The sequence below is a fragment of the Ornithorhynchus anatinus genome, chromosome 7 (assembly GCF_004115215.2).
Source record: "Ornithorhynchus anatinus isolate Pmale09 chromosome 7, mOrnAna1.pri.v4, whole genome shotgun sequence".
NCBI lineage: Eukaryota > Metazoa > Chordata > Mammalia > Monotremata > Ornithorhynchidae > Ornithorhynchus > Ornithorhynchus anatinus.
In genome coordinates this window covers 1,557,353-1,571,944 of record NC_041734.1, presented here as the reverse complement: position 1 = coordinate 1,571,944, position 14,592 = coordinate 1,557,353, and the positions used below count along the sequence as shown (strand labels likewise).

General features: G+C 55.8%; 1 long non-coding RNA gene across 1 annotated transcript; it reads left to right on the top strand.

The window, feature by feature from the left end:
* Nucleotides 1–13,278: 13,278 nt before the first annotated feature.
* On the top strand, nt 13,279–14,586 carry LOC120638508. Its single transcript, XR_005660208.1, has 3 exons — nt 13,279–13,304; nt 13,959–14,068; nt 14,571–14,586. It is a non-coding gene; the product is annotated as an uncharacterized LOC120638508 (long non-coding RNA).
* Nucleotides 14,587–14,592: the final 6 nt, after the last annotated feature.

Here is a 14,592-nt window from a genome sequence, read left to right as displayed (position 1 = left end):
CCCGGCAGTCGATCAGTCAGCGGTATTTATCGAGCGCTTGTCGAGTGCGGGGCACCGTACTGAGCTCTTGGGAGAGCACACGGGATTAGCGGGTACGTTCCCTGCCCCGGAGGCAGCTGCCGGCCTCGGGGAGATGGTGCTCCAAAGCCTTTCGTGACCGGGAAGAGATTTCTTTCTAATTCGAACCCGGACCCGGCAATCGGGAATTCCGACCGGGTCCCGGGGTGCGGGAAGGGAGAGCGGAGGGCGTCCCCGTGACCAGAAGGAAGGGGCAGCGAGAAGATAGGCCAGCCTTGTTTGTGGCGAGAGATGCCAATGGTCGGGGAAGCGGCGTGGTCTAGTGGGTAGAGCCCGGGCCTGGGAGTCAGAAGGACCTGGGTTCTAATCCTGCATCCTCCACTTGTTTGCTGCGTCACATAATAATGTATGTGTTACGCGCTTACTTGGTGCCACGCACCGTTCTCAGCACCGATACAAGGTCATCAGGTTGTCCCAGGTGGGGCTCCCGGTCTTCATCTCCATTTTCCAGATGAGGGAACTGAGGCCCGGAGGAGTAAAGTGACTCGCCCAGATTCACACAGCTGACAAGGGCCAGAGCTGGGATTAGAACCCAAGACCTCGGGCTCTCCAGCCCGGGCTCTTTCCACTGAGCCACGCTGCTTCTCGTTGAGCCGCACGTGGGACGGGGACCGTGTCCGATCCTATTTGCTTGGATCCACCCCGGCGCTTAATTCAGGGCCCTGCCCGTAGTAAGCGCTTACCAAATACCGTCATTATTAGTAGTAACATTAAGTCACTTCACTTCTCTGGGCCTCGGTTCCCTCATCTGGAAAATGGGGCTTAAAAGTGGGACCCCCCCCCCCCGCCGACCTGATGAGCTTGATGCTACACCAGCGCTTAGAACAGTGTCTAGCATGTAATAAGGATTTAACAAATGCCATTAAAAAAAGAAAAGGCTGCCCTCCCAGTCCTCTAAAACGTAGAGAGAAAAGTGCTTTCGAGTGGCTTATATAAATATATATATTATATATATATATATATATACATATATACATATATACATATATACATATACGTGCTCAAATATATATATTTGATATATATGTATGTGCCCAGCACTGAAATAATAATAGTAATAGTATTTATTAGGCGCTTACTCTGTGCCAGGCACTGTCCTAAGCACTGGGGTAGATAGAAGCCAATCGGGTTAGACACGGTCCCTGACCCACGTGGGGCTCACAGTCTCAATCCCCATTTTCCAGATGAGAATATTGAGGTGCCGACAAGTGAAATGACTTGCCCCGGGTCACACAGCAGACAAGTGGCGGAGCCGGGATTAGAACGAAGTGCGGGGAGAGAGACAAGATAATCGGATCTGCTGTACGACCTTGGCCGAGACACTTCACTTCTCTGTGCCTCAGTTACCTCATCTGGAAAATGGGGATTAAGACTGTGTCCATCCCGATTTGCTTGTTTCCCCCCCAGCACTTAGTATAGTGCCCGGAACATAGTAAGCACTTAACAAATACCACGGTTATGATCATTATGATTAGGTGAGGCGAATGTGCTGTCAGAGCTTACAGACGGAAAGGGGAGACGTCAGGAAAGGGCTCTTCACGGCAGCAGGATGGATTTCATTCACCCCGGCGTATTTATTGAGCACTTACTGTGTGCAGAGCACTGTACTAAGCGCTCGGAATGTACCATTCGGCAACAGATAGAGCCGATCCCTGCCCAACAACGGGCTCACGGTCTAGAAGCGGGGAGACCGGCAGCAGAACAGAAGAAGTAGACGGGCATCAATCCCATCGGCGTGGCTCGGTGCAAAGAGCCCGGACATGGGAGTCAGAGGTCGTGGGTTCGAATCCCGGCTCCACCACCCGTCAGCTGTGTGACTGTGGGCCAGTCGCTTCACTTCTCGGTGCCTCAGTTACCTCCTCTGTAAAATGGGCTCTAAGACTGTGAGCCTCACCTGGGACAACCCGATGACCCTGTATCTCCCCCAGCGCTTAGAACAGTGCTTGGCACATAGTAAGCGCTTAAATACCAACATTATCATTATCAAAATAAATAGAATCCTAGATATATACATGTTAATAAAATAGAGTAATAAATATTTATTTATTACGCAAGTGCTGTGGGGAGGGGAAGGAATAAATGATACATACAAATATTCACAAGGGCAGGAAGGGGGGTAGAGCAGAGGGAGGGAGGCGGGGGGGACGGGGAGGAAGAGCAGAGGGAAATGGAGGAATCAGTCTGGGCGGGCCTCCCGGAGGAGGTGAGCTCTCAGTAGGGCTTTGAAGAGGGGAAGAGAGTTGGTTTGGAGGACGTGAAGAGGGAGGACGTTCCGGGTCGACGGTAGGATGTGGGCCGGGGGGTCTTCGGCGGGACGGGCGAGGGCGAGGCCCAGTGAGGAGGTGAGCAGCGGCGTGGGTTTACTTCACAAAGACAACGGTACTGAAACGACAAGGTTTGCATTCACAAGGGTCGTTTCAACGCTCGTTTTCCCCCCCGGTGACCCCAACACGGACCCTCCCACCCCTCCTACTCTCCCCTCTCCATCCCTGACTTTCCCCTAGCGACCCGGCACGTAATAATAACACTATTTGTTAAGCGCTGACTATGTGCCAGGCACTGTCTTAAGCGCTGGGCTGGATCCAAGCAAATCGGGTTGGACCCAGGCCCCGTCCCATGGGGGGCTCACACAGCCTCAATCCCCATTTTCCAGATGAGGGGACTGAGGCCCGGGGAAGGGACTCGCCTAAGGTGACACAGCGGACAAGTGGCGGAGCCGGGATTAGAACCCAGCTCCTTCTGCTTCCCAGGCCTGTGCTCTATCTGCTAGGCCCCGCTACTTCTCTAACTAGCCTCATTGGTTCTTTTTAATGGTATTTGTTAAGCGCTTACTATGCGTCGGGCACCGTTCTAGGCGCTGGAGCGGACAGGTCATGTGTTTGGATCCAGTCCCTGTCCCTCGTGGGGCTCAGAGGCTCAGTCCCCATTTTCCAGATGAGGGAACTGAGGCCCAGAGAAGCGAAATGACTCACCCAAGGTCACCCAGCAGACAAGGGGCGGACAGCAGACAAGTTAACCAGGTTGGACACAGTCCGCCTGGGGCTCACGGTCTTAATCCCCATTTTACAGAGGAGGCAACTGAGGCCCAGAAAAGCGAAGTGACTTGCACAGAGGAGACATATGGCAGGGCCGGGATTAGAACCCATGACCTCCTGACTCCCAGGCCTGCGCTCTATCCACTACGCCCCGCTGATTGTCCTACAACATCTCGGGGAGGTGTTTGAGAATGTAAAAAAAGGCAACGGGGCCCTAGAGGCCGGATTCCATCCCCGAATGCCTGGAGATCTGGCTCCTGGCCTCAGTGTTACGCTGGGCCCGCTGTGTGACCTAGGCCGTGTCCCTTCACCTCTCTGGTCTTCTCTCTCCTGATCTCTAAAGTGGGCGTAAGATCCCCGTTCCCCCCCGGGCCCATCCCGCGTTCGAGCCGACGACCTCGAATCCCTCCTAGCCCTTAACGGCGTTCTTGGCCCCGGAGAAATCCCCGCGGATAAATTCCGTGTGGAATGAGAGAGCTATTAGGAGAAACCAGCGATCGCCTGGCGGCCTGTCCAAAAGAAAAACAATATATATCCATCTCTCGTTTCCAACCCCGGGCCGGCTGGGCTCCTGACTCAGCCGTTCCTCGATGCCTCTCCCCGGGCGAGCGAGAGTCTCGTGCCTCCCCCAGGGCCGCGACCCCGGGTGGGGAGGACGGGGGCGTCCGGGCTGCCCGCCCCTCCCTTGGAGGCCGGGGGCGGAGGGGAGCGGAGCGGTGAGAGCGGAGCGTTGGCCGGGATCTGGGATTCCATTCCCTCGCTTTCCAGGAAACGGGGACCACGTGGGTGGAAGGTCCAGCCGGGGACGCCCCGCCGGGGCCGCGGCGGCCAATGGCCCCCGACTGTTGGGGCAGGAGAACCGGAGAATCGACGGGGCCCGGGGGGTAGAACCCGGGCCTGGGGCTCGGGCGGACCCGGGCTGCCGTCCTGGCTCCTCTGCTCGTCTGCTGGGTGACCTTGGGCAAGTCATTTCGGCGCTCAGAAGGGTCCTTGGCACGTAGTACACGCTTAAGGAATACTATCATCATTATTTCACTTCTCTGGGCCTCAGTTCCCTCATCTGGAAAATGGGGATGGAGACGGTGAGCCCCACGTGGGACAGGGATTGGCTTATATCCCTCCCAGCGCTTAGTACAGTGCCTGGCCCATACTAAGCGCTTAACGAAAGGAGTGTGGCCTAATGAGAAGCAGCACGACTCAGTGGAAAGAGCCCGGGCTTGGGAGTCAGAGGTCATGGGTTCTAATCCCAGCTCTACCAGTTGTCAGCTGGGTGACTGTGGGCAAGTCACTTCACTTCTCTGGGCCTCAGTTCCCTCATCTGGAAAACGGGGATTAAGATTGTGAGCCTCACAGGGGACAACCTGATGACCCTGTATCTCCTCCAGCGCTTAGAACAGTGCTCTGCACATAGTAAGCGCTTAACAAATACCAACATTATTATTAATTATTATTATTATTAATGATAAGAGCACGGGCTTGGGAGTCAGAGGTCGTGGGTTCTAATCCCGGCCCTGCCGCTTGTCGGCAGTGTGACTTTGGGCCAGTCACTTCACTTCTCTGGGCCTCAGTTCCCTCATCTGGAAAATGGGGCTGGAGACTGTGAGCCCCACAGGGGACAACCTGATGACCTTTTACCTACCCTGGTGCTTAGAACAGTGCTTGGAACATAGTAAGCGCTTAGAAATGCCATAATAATAATCCACTATTATTATTATTCTTATTAATAAGAAGAATAATGAGATTGGATGATGAGAAGAGACGTAGACTGCACATCCACAGTGTTATCCCTTGAGCTGGAAGGGAGTATTCATACACAGAGTAGACGGAAGAAACTTCAAGAAAGGTACAAAGACATAGTACCGCAGATGAGGATGGCTAAGGGACAACTGCCGGAGACAGACCAGCCTGGCCTGCATTCTTTTATTCATTCAGTCGTATTTATTGAGCGCTTACTGTGTGCAGAGCACTGGACTAAGCGCCTGGGAGAGGACGATATAACAATAAACAGTCATTTTCCCTGCCCACAGCGAGCTTACGGTCTAGAGAGGGAGACAGGCATTGAGAGAAATAAATAAATGACGGAGGTGGACATCGGTGGTGTGGACTGGGAGGGGGGAATGAAGAAAGGGAGCGGGAGAAGAGGAAAGGAGGGCACAGTCAGGGAAGGCTTCTTGGAGGAGATGGGCCTTCACGGAGGCTTTGAAGCGGAGGGAGAGTCGTCGTCTGTGGGGTTTGAGGAGGGAGGACGTCCCGGGCCGGAGGCGGGACGCGGGCGAGGGGTCGGCGGTGACACGGAGGAGACGGGGGCCCGGGGAGAAGGTCGGCATCGGAGGAGCGGAGCGTGCGGGCCGGGTCGGCGGAGGAGAGCGGCCGGGTGAGGTAAGAGGGGGCCGGGGGATGGACGGCTTTATGGCCGACGGTGAGGAGTTTTTGTCTGATCTGGAGGTGGATGGGCGACCGCTGGAGATTTCTGAGGCGTGGGGAGACGTGTCCCGAACGTTTTTGAAGACGAAACGTTCGGCAGCCATCAGAGTCGTGACCACCTAGGGCAGAGGCTCCGGGAAGAGCACCACCCCACCGCCGTCCGACGCCGGCCCCGTCTCTCCCCTCTCCATCCCTGATTCTCCCCGCGGGGCCGCGGAGGAGAGAGATCCGCGGACACCTCCGCCTCCTCCCTCGTGCGCTTTCAGTCTGGCACCAGGCCCCGCCGTCTCCTGCCAGGCCTTCTTCTCCCTTAATTCCTAAATCTCCGTGCGTGTCGGGGGGAGCTCGGCCTTTTCTCTTCCCCTTTCCCCGACCCCCCCCTCACCCCGCGGGGCCGTTGGGCGGGAGGACGTCAGGAGGCCCAGAATCTTCTGCTCAGAGAGAGGGAGAGTGGTTTCTTGGCCGGAGAGAGGCAGGACGCGGCGGCTCCGACCTCAACTCTGACCCCGCTTAGCTCACGTCCAGAGAAGGCCGCCGGCTGGCCAGATGGTGACCCGGCCTCTCCGGCCGGCCCCGGCCTCGGAAATAATCGCTTCAGGGTGTCCCGGTTTGACCGGGAATGACAACCGGTTTTCACCCGTTCCTGCCGTGACGGGCCCGGGAGTCAGGAGGACCTGGGTTCTAATCCCGGCTCCGCCCCTCGCTTGCTGTGCCATCTTGGGTAACTCATTTCACTTCTCTGCACCTCATCTGTCAGATGTGAGACAAGGACTGGGTCCACCCCGATCGACCTGTATCTACCCCAGCGTTCGGCCCATAGTAAGCGCCTAACAAGTACCGTAATTATTACTATTATTACCTGGGTTCTAATCCCAGCTCCACCACTTCTCTGCAGGGTGACCTTGGACGTGTCACTTCACTTCTCCGGGCCTCAGTTCCCTCCTCTGTAAAATGGGGATTAAGACTGTGGGCCCCACGTGGGACAGGGACTGTGTCCAACATGATTAGCTTGTGTCGACCCCCGGTGCTTAGTGCAGGGCTGCGCACATAGTAAGCGATGAGCAAATCCCATAAAAAATACCATCGGTCAGTCGTATTTATTAATAATGATAGTATTTGTCAAGCGCTTACAGTGTGCCGAGCACTGTTCTAAGCGCTGGGGGAGATGCGGGGTCATCAGGTTGTCCCACGTGAGGCTCACGGTCTTCAGCCCCATTTGACAGATGAGGTCACTGAGGCCCAGAGAATAATAATGATGTTGGTATTTGTTAAGCGCTTACTATGTGCAGAGCACTGTTCTAAGCGCTGGGGGAGATACAGGGTCATCGGATTGTCCCCCGTGTGGCTCACGTTTTTTTTTTTAAATCCCCATTTTTACAGATGAGGCAACTGAGGCCCAGGGAAGTTAAGTGACTTGACCGAGGTCGCACAGCAGACAAGTGGCGGAGCCGGCATTCGAACCCATGACCTCTGACTCCCAAGCCCAGGCTCTTTCCACTGAGCCGCTCTGGATTGACTTGCCCAAGGTCACACAGCGGACAGGTGGAGGAGCCGGGGGTAGAACTCTTGACCTTCTGACTCCTAAGCCGGGGCTCTGTCCACTATGGCCAGGCCATTTCATTCATTCATTCAATCAATCGTATTTATTGAGCGCTTACTGTGTGCAGGGCAGTGTACTAAGCGCTTGGGAGAGGACAGTAGGACAATAAAGCAGACACATTCCCTGCCCACAAAGAGCTGACGGTCTAAAGGGGGAGAGAGATGTGAATAGAAATAGAGAAATGAGAGATGTGGATGTAAGCGGTGCGGGGCGGGGAGGGGAGGGGGAGATGAAGAAAGGGAGGGAGTCGGGGCGACGCAGAAGGGAGCGGGAGAAGAGGAGAGGAGGGCGCAGTCAGGGAAGGCCTCTCGGAGGAGACGGGCCTTCGATAAGGCTTTGAAGCGGGGGAGAGTCATTGTCTGTGGGATCTGTGGGACAAGTGGTGGAGTCAGGATTAGAACCCAGGTCCTGCTGACTCCCAGGCCTGGGCACAGCTTCGCTGTGCCTCAGTTACCTCGTCTGTAAAATGGGGATAAGATACCTGTGCTCCCTTCTACTTCAACCATGGGTCCCATGAGGGACGGGGACTCTGTCCAGCCCGATTTGATCCACCCCAGCGCTTAGTACAGTGCCTGGCCCTAAGTAAACACTTAACAAACACCATGATCATTTTTATTATTACTATTGTAATTGTAGACTATAGTGCTTAGAACAGTGCTCGGCACGTAGTAACCGGTTTTCACCCATCCCGCCATGACGGGCCTGGGAGTCAGAAGGGCCTAGAAGCTGGACGGCACGGCCCAGTGGGTAGAGCCCGGACCTGGGAGTCAGAAGGAGCTGGGTTCTAATCCTGACTCCGCCCCTTGCTTGCTGCGTCATCTTGGGCAACTCATTTCACTGTCAGTTCCCTCATCAGTAAAATAATAATAATACTGTTGGTATTTGTTAAGCGCTTACTATGTGCCCAGCACTGTTCTAAGCGCTGGGGGAGATACAGGGTCATCAGGTGGTCCCACGTGGGGCACACAGTCTTCCTCCCCATTTTCCAGATGAGGCCACTGAGGAACAGAGAAGTGCAGTGACTTGCCCAAGGGCACACAAAATGGGGCTTGAGGCTGTGATAATCACGTGGGCCAGGGACAGTGTCCATCTTAATTTGCTCGCATCCACCCCAGCGCTTAGTACAGTGCCTGGCACGTAGTAAGTGCTTAGCAAATATTCATTCAATAGTATTTATTGAGCGCTTACTATGTGCAGGGCACTGTACTAAGCGCTTGGAATGAACAAGTCGGCGACAGAAATACCATAATAATAATAATTATTACTATTCTCGGGGCCTCGGTTCCCTCAGTAATGGTGGTATTTGTTAAGCGCTTACTATGAGCAAAGCACTGTTCTAAGCCCTGGGGGCTGGGGCGGGGGGGGGGATACAAGGCGATCAGGTTGTCCCACGTGAGGCTCCCAGTCTTAATCCCCATTTTACAGATGAGGTCGCTGAGGCCCAGAGAAGTGAAATGACTTGCCCACAGTCACCCAGCTGGCAAGCGGCGGAGTCTGGATTCGAACCCCTGACCTCTGACTCTCAACCCCGGGCTCTTTGCGCTGAGCCCCGCCGCTTCTGCAAAATGGGGCTTGCGGCTGTGATTCCCACGTGGGCCAGGGACAGTGTCCATCTTCATTTCTTCGCGTCCACCCCAGCGCTTAGTAGAGTGCCTGGCACATAGTAAGCGCATAATAAATGCCATTATTTTCATTATTATTGTTATTAATATTGAAAGACACTGTAAGAGGCGCTCAAGGCGGGGGTGCAATGTTAGGCCGCAGCCAGCAGAGGGCGCCGCCCGCCAGCCAGTGACCATTGGCATGTGTTTCCCGCTCCCAGGGCAACGTACTGAGCTCCTACTTTGTGCGGAGCACTGTGCTGAGCGCTTGGGCGACCACACGTCTCAGGAGACACGATCCTTTCCCCCGAGGACCTTACGGTCGACTGGGTGCAGAGCACTGCGCTGAGCGCTTGGGCGAGCACACTACTTAGGGGAGACGATCCTTTCCCTCGAGGACCTTTCGTTCTACTGCGTGCAGAGCACTGTGCTGAGCGCTTGGGAGAGCACACTAAGGGGAGACGATCCTTTCCCTCCAGGACCTTACGGGCTACGCTGTGCAGAGCACTGTGCTGAGCGCTTGGGCGAGCACACTACTTAGGAGATACGATCCTTTCCCCCGAGGACCTTACGGTCGACTGCGTGCAGAGCACTGTGCTGAGCGCTTGGGCGACCACACTACTTAAGGGAGACACGATCCTTTCCCTTCAGGACCTTACGGGCTACTGTGTGCAGAGCACTGTGCTGAGCGCTTGGGCGACCACACTACTCAGGAGACACGATCCTTATCCTCCAGGACCTTACGGGCTACTGCGTGCAGAGCACTGTGCTGAGCGCTTGGACGAGCACACTACTCAGGGGAGACGATCCTTTCCCTCGAGGACCTTACGGGCTACTGTGTGCAGAGCACTGTGCTGAGCGCTTGGGCGAGCATACTAGATGGGAGAGATGATCCTTTCCCCCGAGGACCTTACGGTCTACGGTGTGCAGAGCACTGTGCTGAGCGCTTGGGCGAGCATAATAGTTGGGAGACAGGTTCCTTTCCCCCCGAGGACCTTACGGTCTACGGTGTGCAGAGCACTGTGCTGAGCGCTTGGGCGAGCACACTACTTGGGGGAGAGGATCCTTTCCCTCCAGCACCTTACGGGCTACTGTGTGCAGAGCACTGTGCTGAGCGCTTGGGCGAGCATACCAGTTGGGACAGACAATCCTTTCCCTCCTGAGCGCTCAGGCGAGTATAATATTCATTTATTTCACTCAATCGTATTTATTGAGCACTGTGGGCAGAGCACTGTACTAAGCGCTTGCAAAGTACAATTCGGCAACAAAGACAATTCCTGCCCACTACGGGCTCACAGTCTAAAAGAATAATCATGATGGATTTCAGGTTAAGCGCTTACTATGTGCAGAGCACTGTTCTAAGCGCTGGGGGAGGATACAAGGTGATCAGGTTGTCCCCCGTGGGGCTCCCAGTCTTCATCCCCATTTTCCAGATGAGGTCACCGAGGCCCAGAGAAGTGAAGTGACCGGCCCACAGTCACACAGCTAAGTGGCGGAAGCAGGATTAGAACCCACGACCTCTGACTCCCAAGCCCGGGCTCCTTCCACTGAGCCACACTGCTTCCCTGACACAATCCCTGCCCTCAAGGACCTGACACTCTACTGTGGGCAGAGCACTGTACTGAACGCTTGGGCACGTATAATAGCAGCCATGATCCCTGCCCTGGAGGAGCTTAGCTTATCCGGAGAGCACTGTGCCCAGTAACTGGAAGAGTACAACAGAGTTAATTCACTCGGTGGTATTTATTGGGCGCTTCCTGTGTGCAGAGCACTGTACTAAGCGCTGGGAAAGTTCTCTACCCACTGGGCCCCGCCGCTTTGTCATCGCAGCGCGGAAGCCCGGGGGCTCTGGGAGAATCTCCGATAACCCGGAGAAGCAGCGTGGCTCAGTGGAAAGAGCCCGGGCTTTGGAGTCCGAGGTCGTGGGTTCGAATGCCGGCTCTGCCACGTGTCAGCTGGGTGACTGTGGGCGAGTCACTTCGCTTCTCTGCGCCTCAGTTCCCTCGTCTGTAAAATGGGGATGAAGACTGTGAGCCCCACGTGGGACGACCTGATTCCCCTGTATCTCCCCCAGCGCTTAGAACAGTGCTCCGCACATAGTAAGCGCTTAACAAATACCAACATTATCATTATTATTATAACCCATCCGCCGACGGACACTGCGTCGGAATGTGTGGAATGGTTCCCCAGGCCAATTTCCCAGTTGGCAGAGAGAGCTCAAGAATTCTCTAATAATAACAATAATAATGATGATAATAATGACGATAGTATTTGTTAAGCAGCCGTTCCCCATCCCCACACCCCAGGCCTCAGCCCTTTGGACAGAAGATGTGGGGGTCACTACATTTCTGCTCCAATTGGGGGGACGGTCTTAAAAATGATAATAACGTTGGTATCTGTTAAGCGCTTACTGTGTGCAGAGCACTGTTCTAAGCGCTCGGGGAGAGGCAGCGTCATCGGGTTGTCCCCCGTGAGGCTCACAGTCTTCATCCCCATTTTCCAGATGAGGTGACCGAGGCGCAGAGAAGTGAAGTGACTCGCCCGCAGTCACACAGAGGAGAAGAGGCAGAGCCGGGATTCGAACCCATGACCGCTGACTCCCAAGCCCGGGCTCTTTCCACTGAGCCACGCTGCTTCTCTAACAGATGCCTGGCCGCGTCCCCAAAAGTGGCCGCGTAGAGGATTCTCCGACTGGTGTCCTCTTTTTGCCGCCTCTCATTCGTTCACTCGATCGTATTTACTGAGCGCTTCCCGTGTGCGGAGCACTGTACTAAGCACTCGGAAAGGACAATTCCCCATCCTCTCCTGGATCCCGACTTCCTGGACAGCCAGCCCCCTTTATTCCCGGAAAATGTGTGACCTGCCTATGAGCGTTTCACTGAAGTCATAATAATCGTCCGGGAGCTTATTGAGCGCCTACTCTGAGCCAAGCGCTGGGGCAGATACAATCCACCAGTGATGTCTACTGAGGGCTTACTGGGTGAGTGTGATAGACCAGAGTGGGTAGACACGTTCCTTAGGAGAAAAGCAGATGGGACACGGTCATCCATTCGATTGTATTTATTGAGCGCAGACTTTGCGCAGAGCACTGTAATTCATTCAACAGTATTCATCGAGCGCTTACTATGTGCAGAGCACTGGACTAAGCGCTTGGGATGGACAAATCGGTGACAGATAGAGACGGTCCCTGCCCTTTGACGGACTTAGAGTCTAATCGGGGGGGGGGGGCAGCGTGGCTTAGTGGAACGAGCTCGGGCTGGGGAGTCAGAGGTCGTGGGTTCTAGAGAGGCGTGGCTCAGTGGAAAGAGCCCGGGCTTTGGAGTCCGAGGTCACGGGTTCGAATCCCGGCTCTGCCACCTGTCAGCTGTGCGACTGTGGGCGAGTCACTTAACTTCTCTGGGCCTCAGTTCCCTCATCTGTAAAATGGGGATGAAGACCGCGAGCCCCACGTGGGACGACCCGATTCCCCTGGGTCTCCCCCAGCGCTTAGAACAGTGCTCGGCACATAGTAAGCGCTTAACAAATACCAACATTATTATTATTAATCCTGACTCCACCAGCTGGGTGACTTTGGGCAAGTCACTGCGCCTCTCTGGGCATGCTAACCTCATCTGTAAAACGGGGATGAAGACCGCGAGCCCCACGGGGGACCACCCGATGCCCCTGTATCTCCCCCAGCGCTTAGAACAGTGCTTGGCACGTAGTAGGCGCTTAACAAATAGTAGGTGCTTTATTATTATTCTATGACTTTATTATAGTTATGATTACTATATTATTATTATTACTAGGTACTTGAGAGAGGATAATAGAACAGCGTGGCTCAGTGGAAAGAGCCCGAGCTTGGGGGTCAGAGGTCCTGGGTTCGAATCCCCGCTCTGCCCCTTGTCAGCTGGGCGACTGTGGGCGAGTCACTTCACTTCCCTCATCTGTAAAATGGGGATGGAGACCGTGAGCCTCGCGCGGGACAACCTCGTTCCCCTGTATCTTCCCCAGCGCTTCGAACAGTGCTCTGCACGTAGTAAGCGCTGGACAAATACCACCGGTTATTTTATTTTCCATCCCCGTTTTGCAGAGGAGGTCACTGAGGCCTAGAGAAGTGACTCGTCCAAGGTCACCGGGCGGACCAGTGGCGGAGCGGGGATGAGAACCCAGGTCCTCTGGCTCCCAGTCCATCCTGGAGGGGGGAAAGGGCGTGACCTTGGAAGGGGCTTGACCTTGGAGGGGTCGTGACCTTGGAGGAGGTGTGACCTTGGAAGGGGCTTGACCTTGGAGGGGTCGTGACCTTGGAGGAGGTGTGACCTTGGAGGGGGAGTGACCTCGGAGGAGGGAGACACCTTGGAGGGGGAGTGATCTTGGAGGGGGTGTGACCTTGGAGGGGGTGTGACCTTGGAGGGGGCGTGACCTTGGAGGGGGCGTGGCCAGAGTTGACCCCTCCCCCCTCCGGTTTGAAGTTGGGGGGCGGCCCCGGCGGCCTCGCAGAGCCCGGCCGGCCTCGGGGCGCGGAGGAGGAGGAGGAGGAGGCTCAGGCTCAGGCTCCCCTCCCCTCCCCCGGATACACCTGCCCAGGTACGGCGCCCGGAAGGGGAGCGTTCTGCACAGGGTGGCGGCTTTGGCAGCCGGGAGCTGCTGCGGGCAGCGGAGGGGCGGGCATCCTGTGCGTCTGCATGCCTGGGCACGCCTGGGCACGCGTCTGCATGCCTGTGCGGGCCTGGGCACGCGTCTGCACGCATGCATCTGCCTGCCTGTGCACGCGTCTGCATGCCTGTGCACGCCTGTAGGCCTGGGCACGCTTCTAGCATTTCTGTGCGCGCCTGTGCACGCGTCTGCACGCCTGTATCTGCATGCCTGGGCACGCCTGGGCACGCGCCTAGCATTGCTGGGCAGGCCTGTGCACGCGCCTACGCAGGCGCGCCGCTCTTTGTGCGGGCAGCGGGGAGCTCCGGGCGCGCGCGCTCGAGGGCGGAGGTGGCGCATGCGCACACGGGTCCGGGGCGCGCGCCCTCCCCGGGCCGGGATTGGTCCGCTCGTTTCCCGAGGGGCGGGGCCTCGGGCAAGGGGGCGTGGCCTCGAGGGGCCGGGGCAGCGCCCCCTGTCGGCCGCCGCGGGGGAGGCGGGGCGCTCCCTCCGCCTTCATTCGTTCATTCGTTCGTTCATTCATTCATTCGTTCATTCATTCATTCATTCATTCATTCATTCATTCATTCATTCCTCTTGATCAAGCACTTCCTGTGTGCAGAGCACTGAGCTGAGCCCTTGGGAAAGAAGAAGAGAACAATAACCAGCCACCGTCCCCGCCCACCCCGAGTTCTCAGCCTGGAGTCTAACCGTAGGTTGGTTCTTTTGCCTCATTCCTGCATTTAAGTCGTATTTATTATTATTATCATTATTTTAATTATTATGGTATTTGTCAAGCGCTTACTACGCGCCAAGTTGTCTTCTTAAAACTGGGGGAGACAGGGGGTAAGGAGGTCGTCCCACGTGGGGGCTCGCCGTCTTCACCCCCATTTTCCTGATGAAGGAGTGGAGGCCCAGAGGAGGCAAGTGACTTGCCCGAGGTCACACAGCAGACAGGTGGCGGAGCCGGGATTAGAACCCGTGACCTTCTGACGCCCAGGCTGTTTCCACTAAGCCGCGCTGCTCCCGAGCATTTACAGTGTGCAGAGCACAGAACTGAGGACCTAATAATAATAGTAATTATAATAATTATGGTATTTGTTGAGGGCTTACTATGGGGCAGGCACTGTGCTAAGCGCCGGGGGTGGATACAGGTAAAATGGGTGGACACAGTCCCTGTCCCACGTGGGGCTCACAGACTCAATCCCCATTTTCCAGATGAGGGAACCGAGGCCTAGAG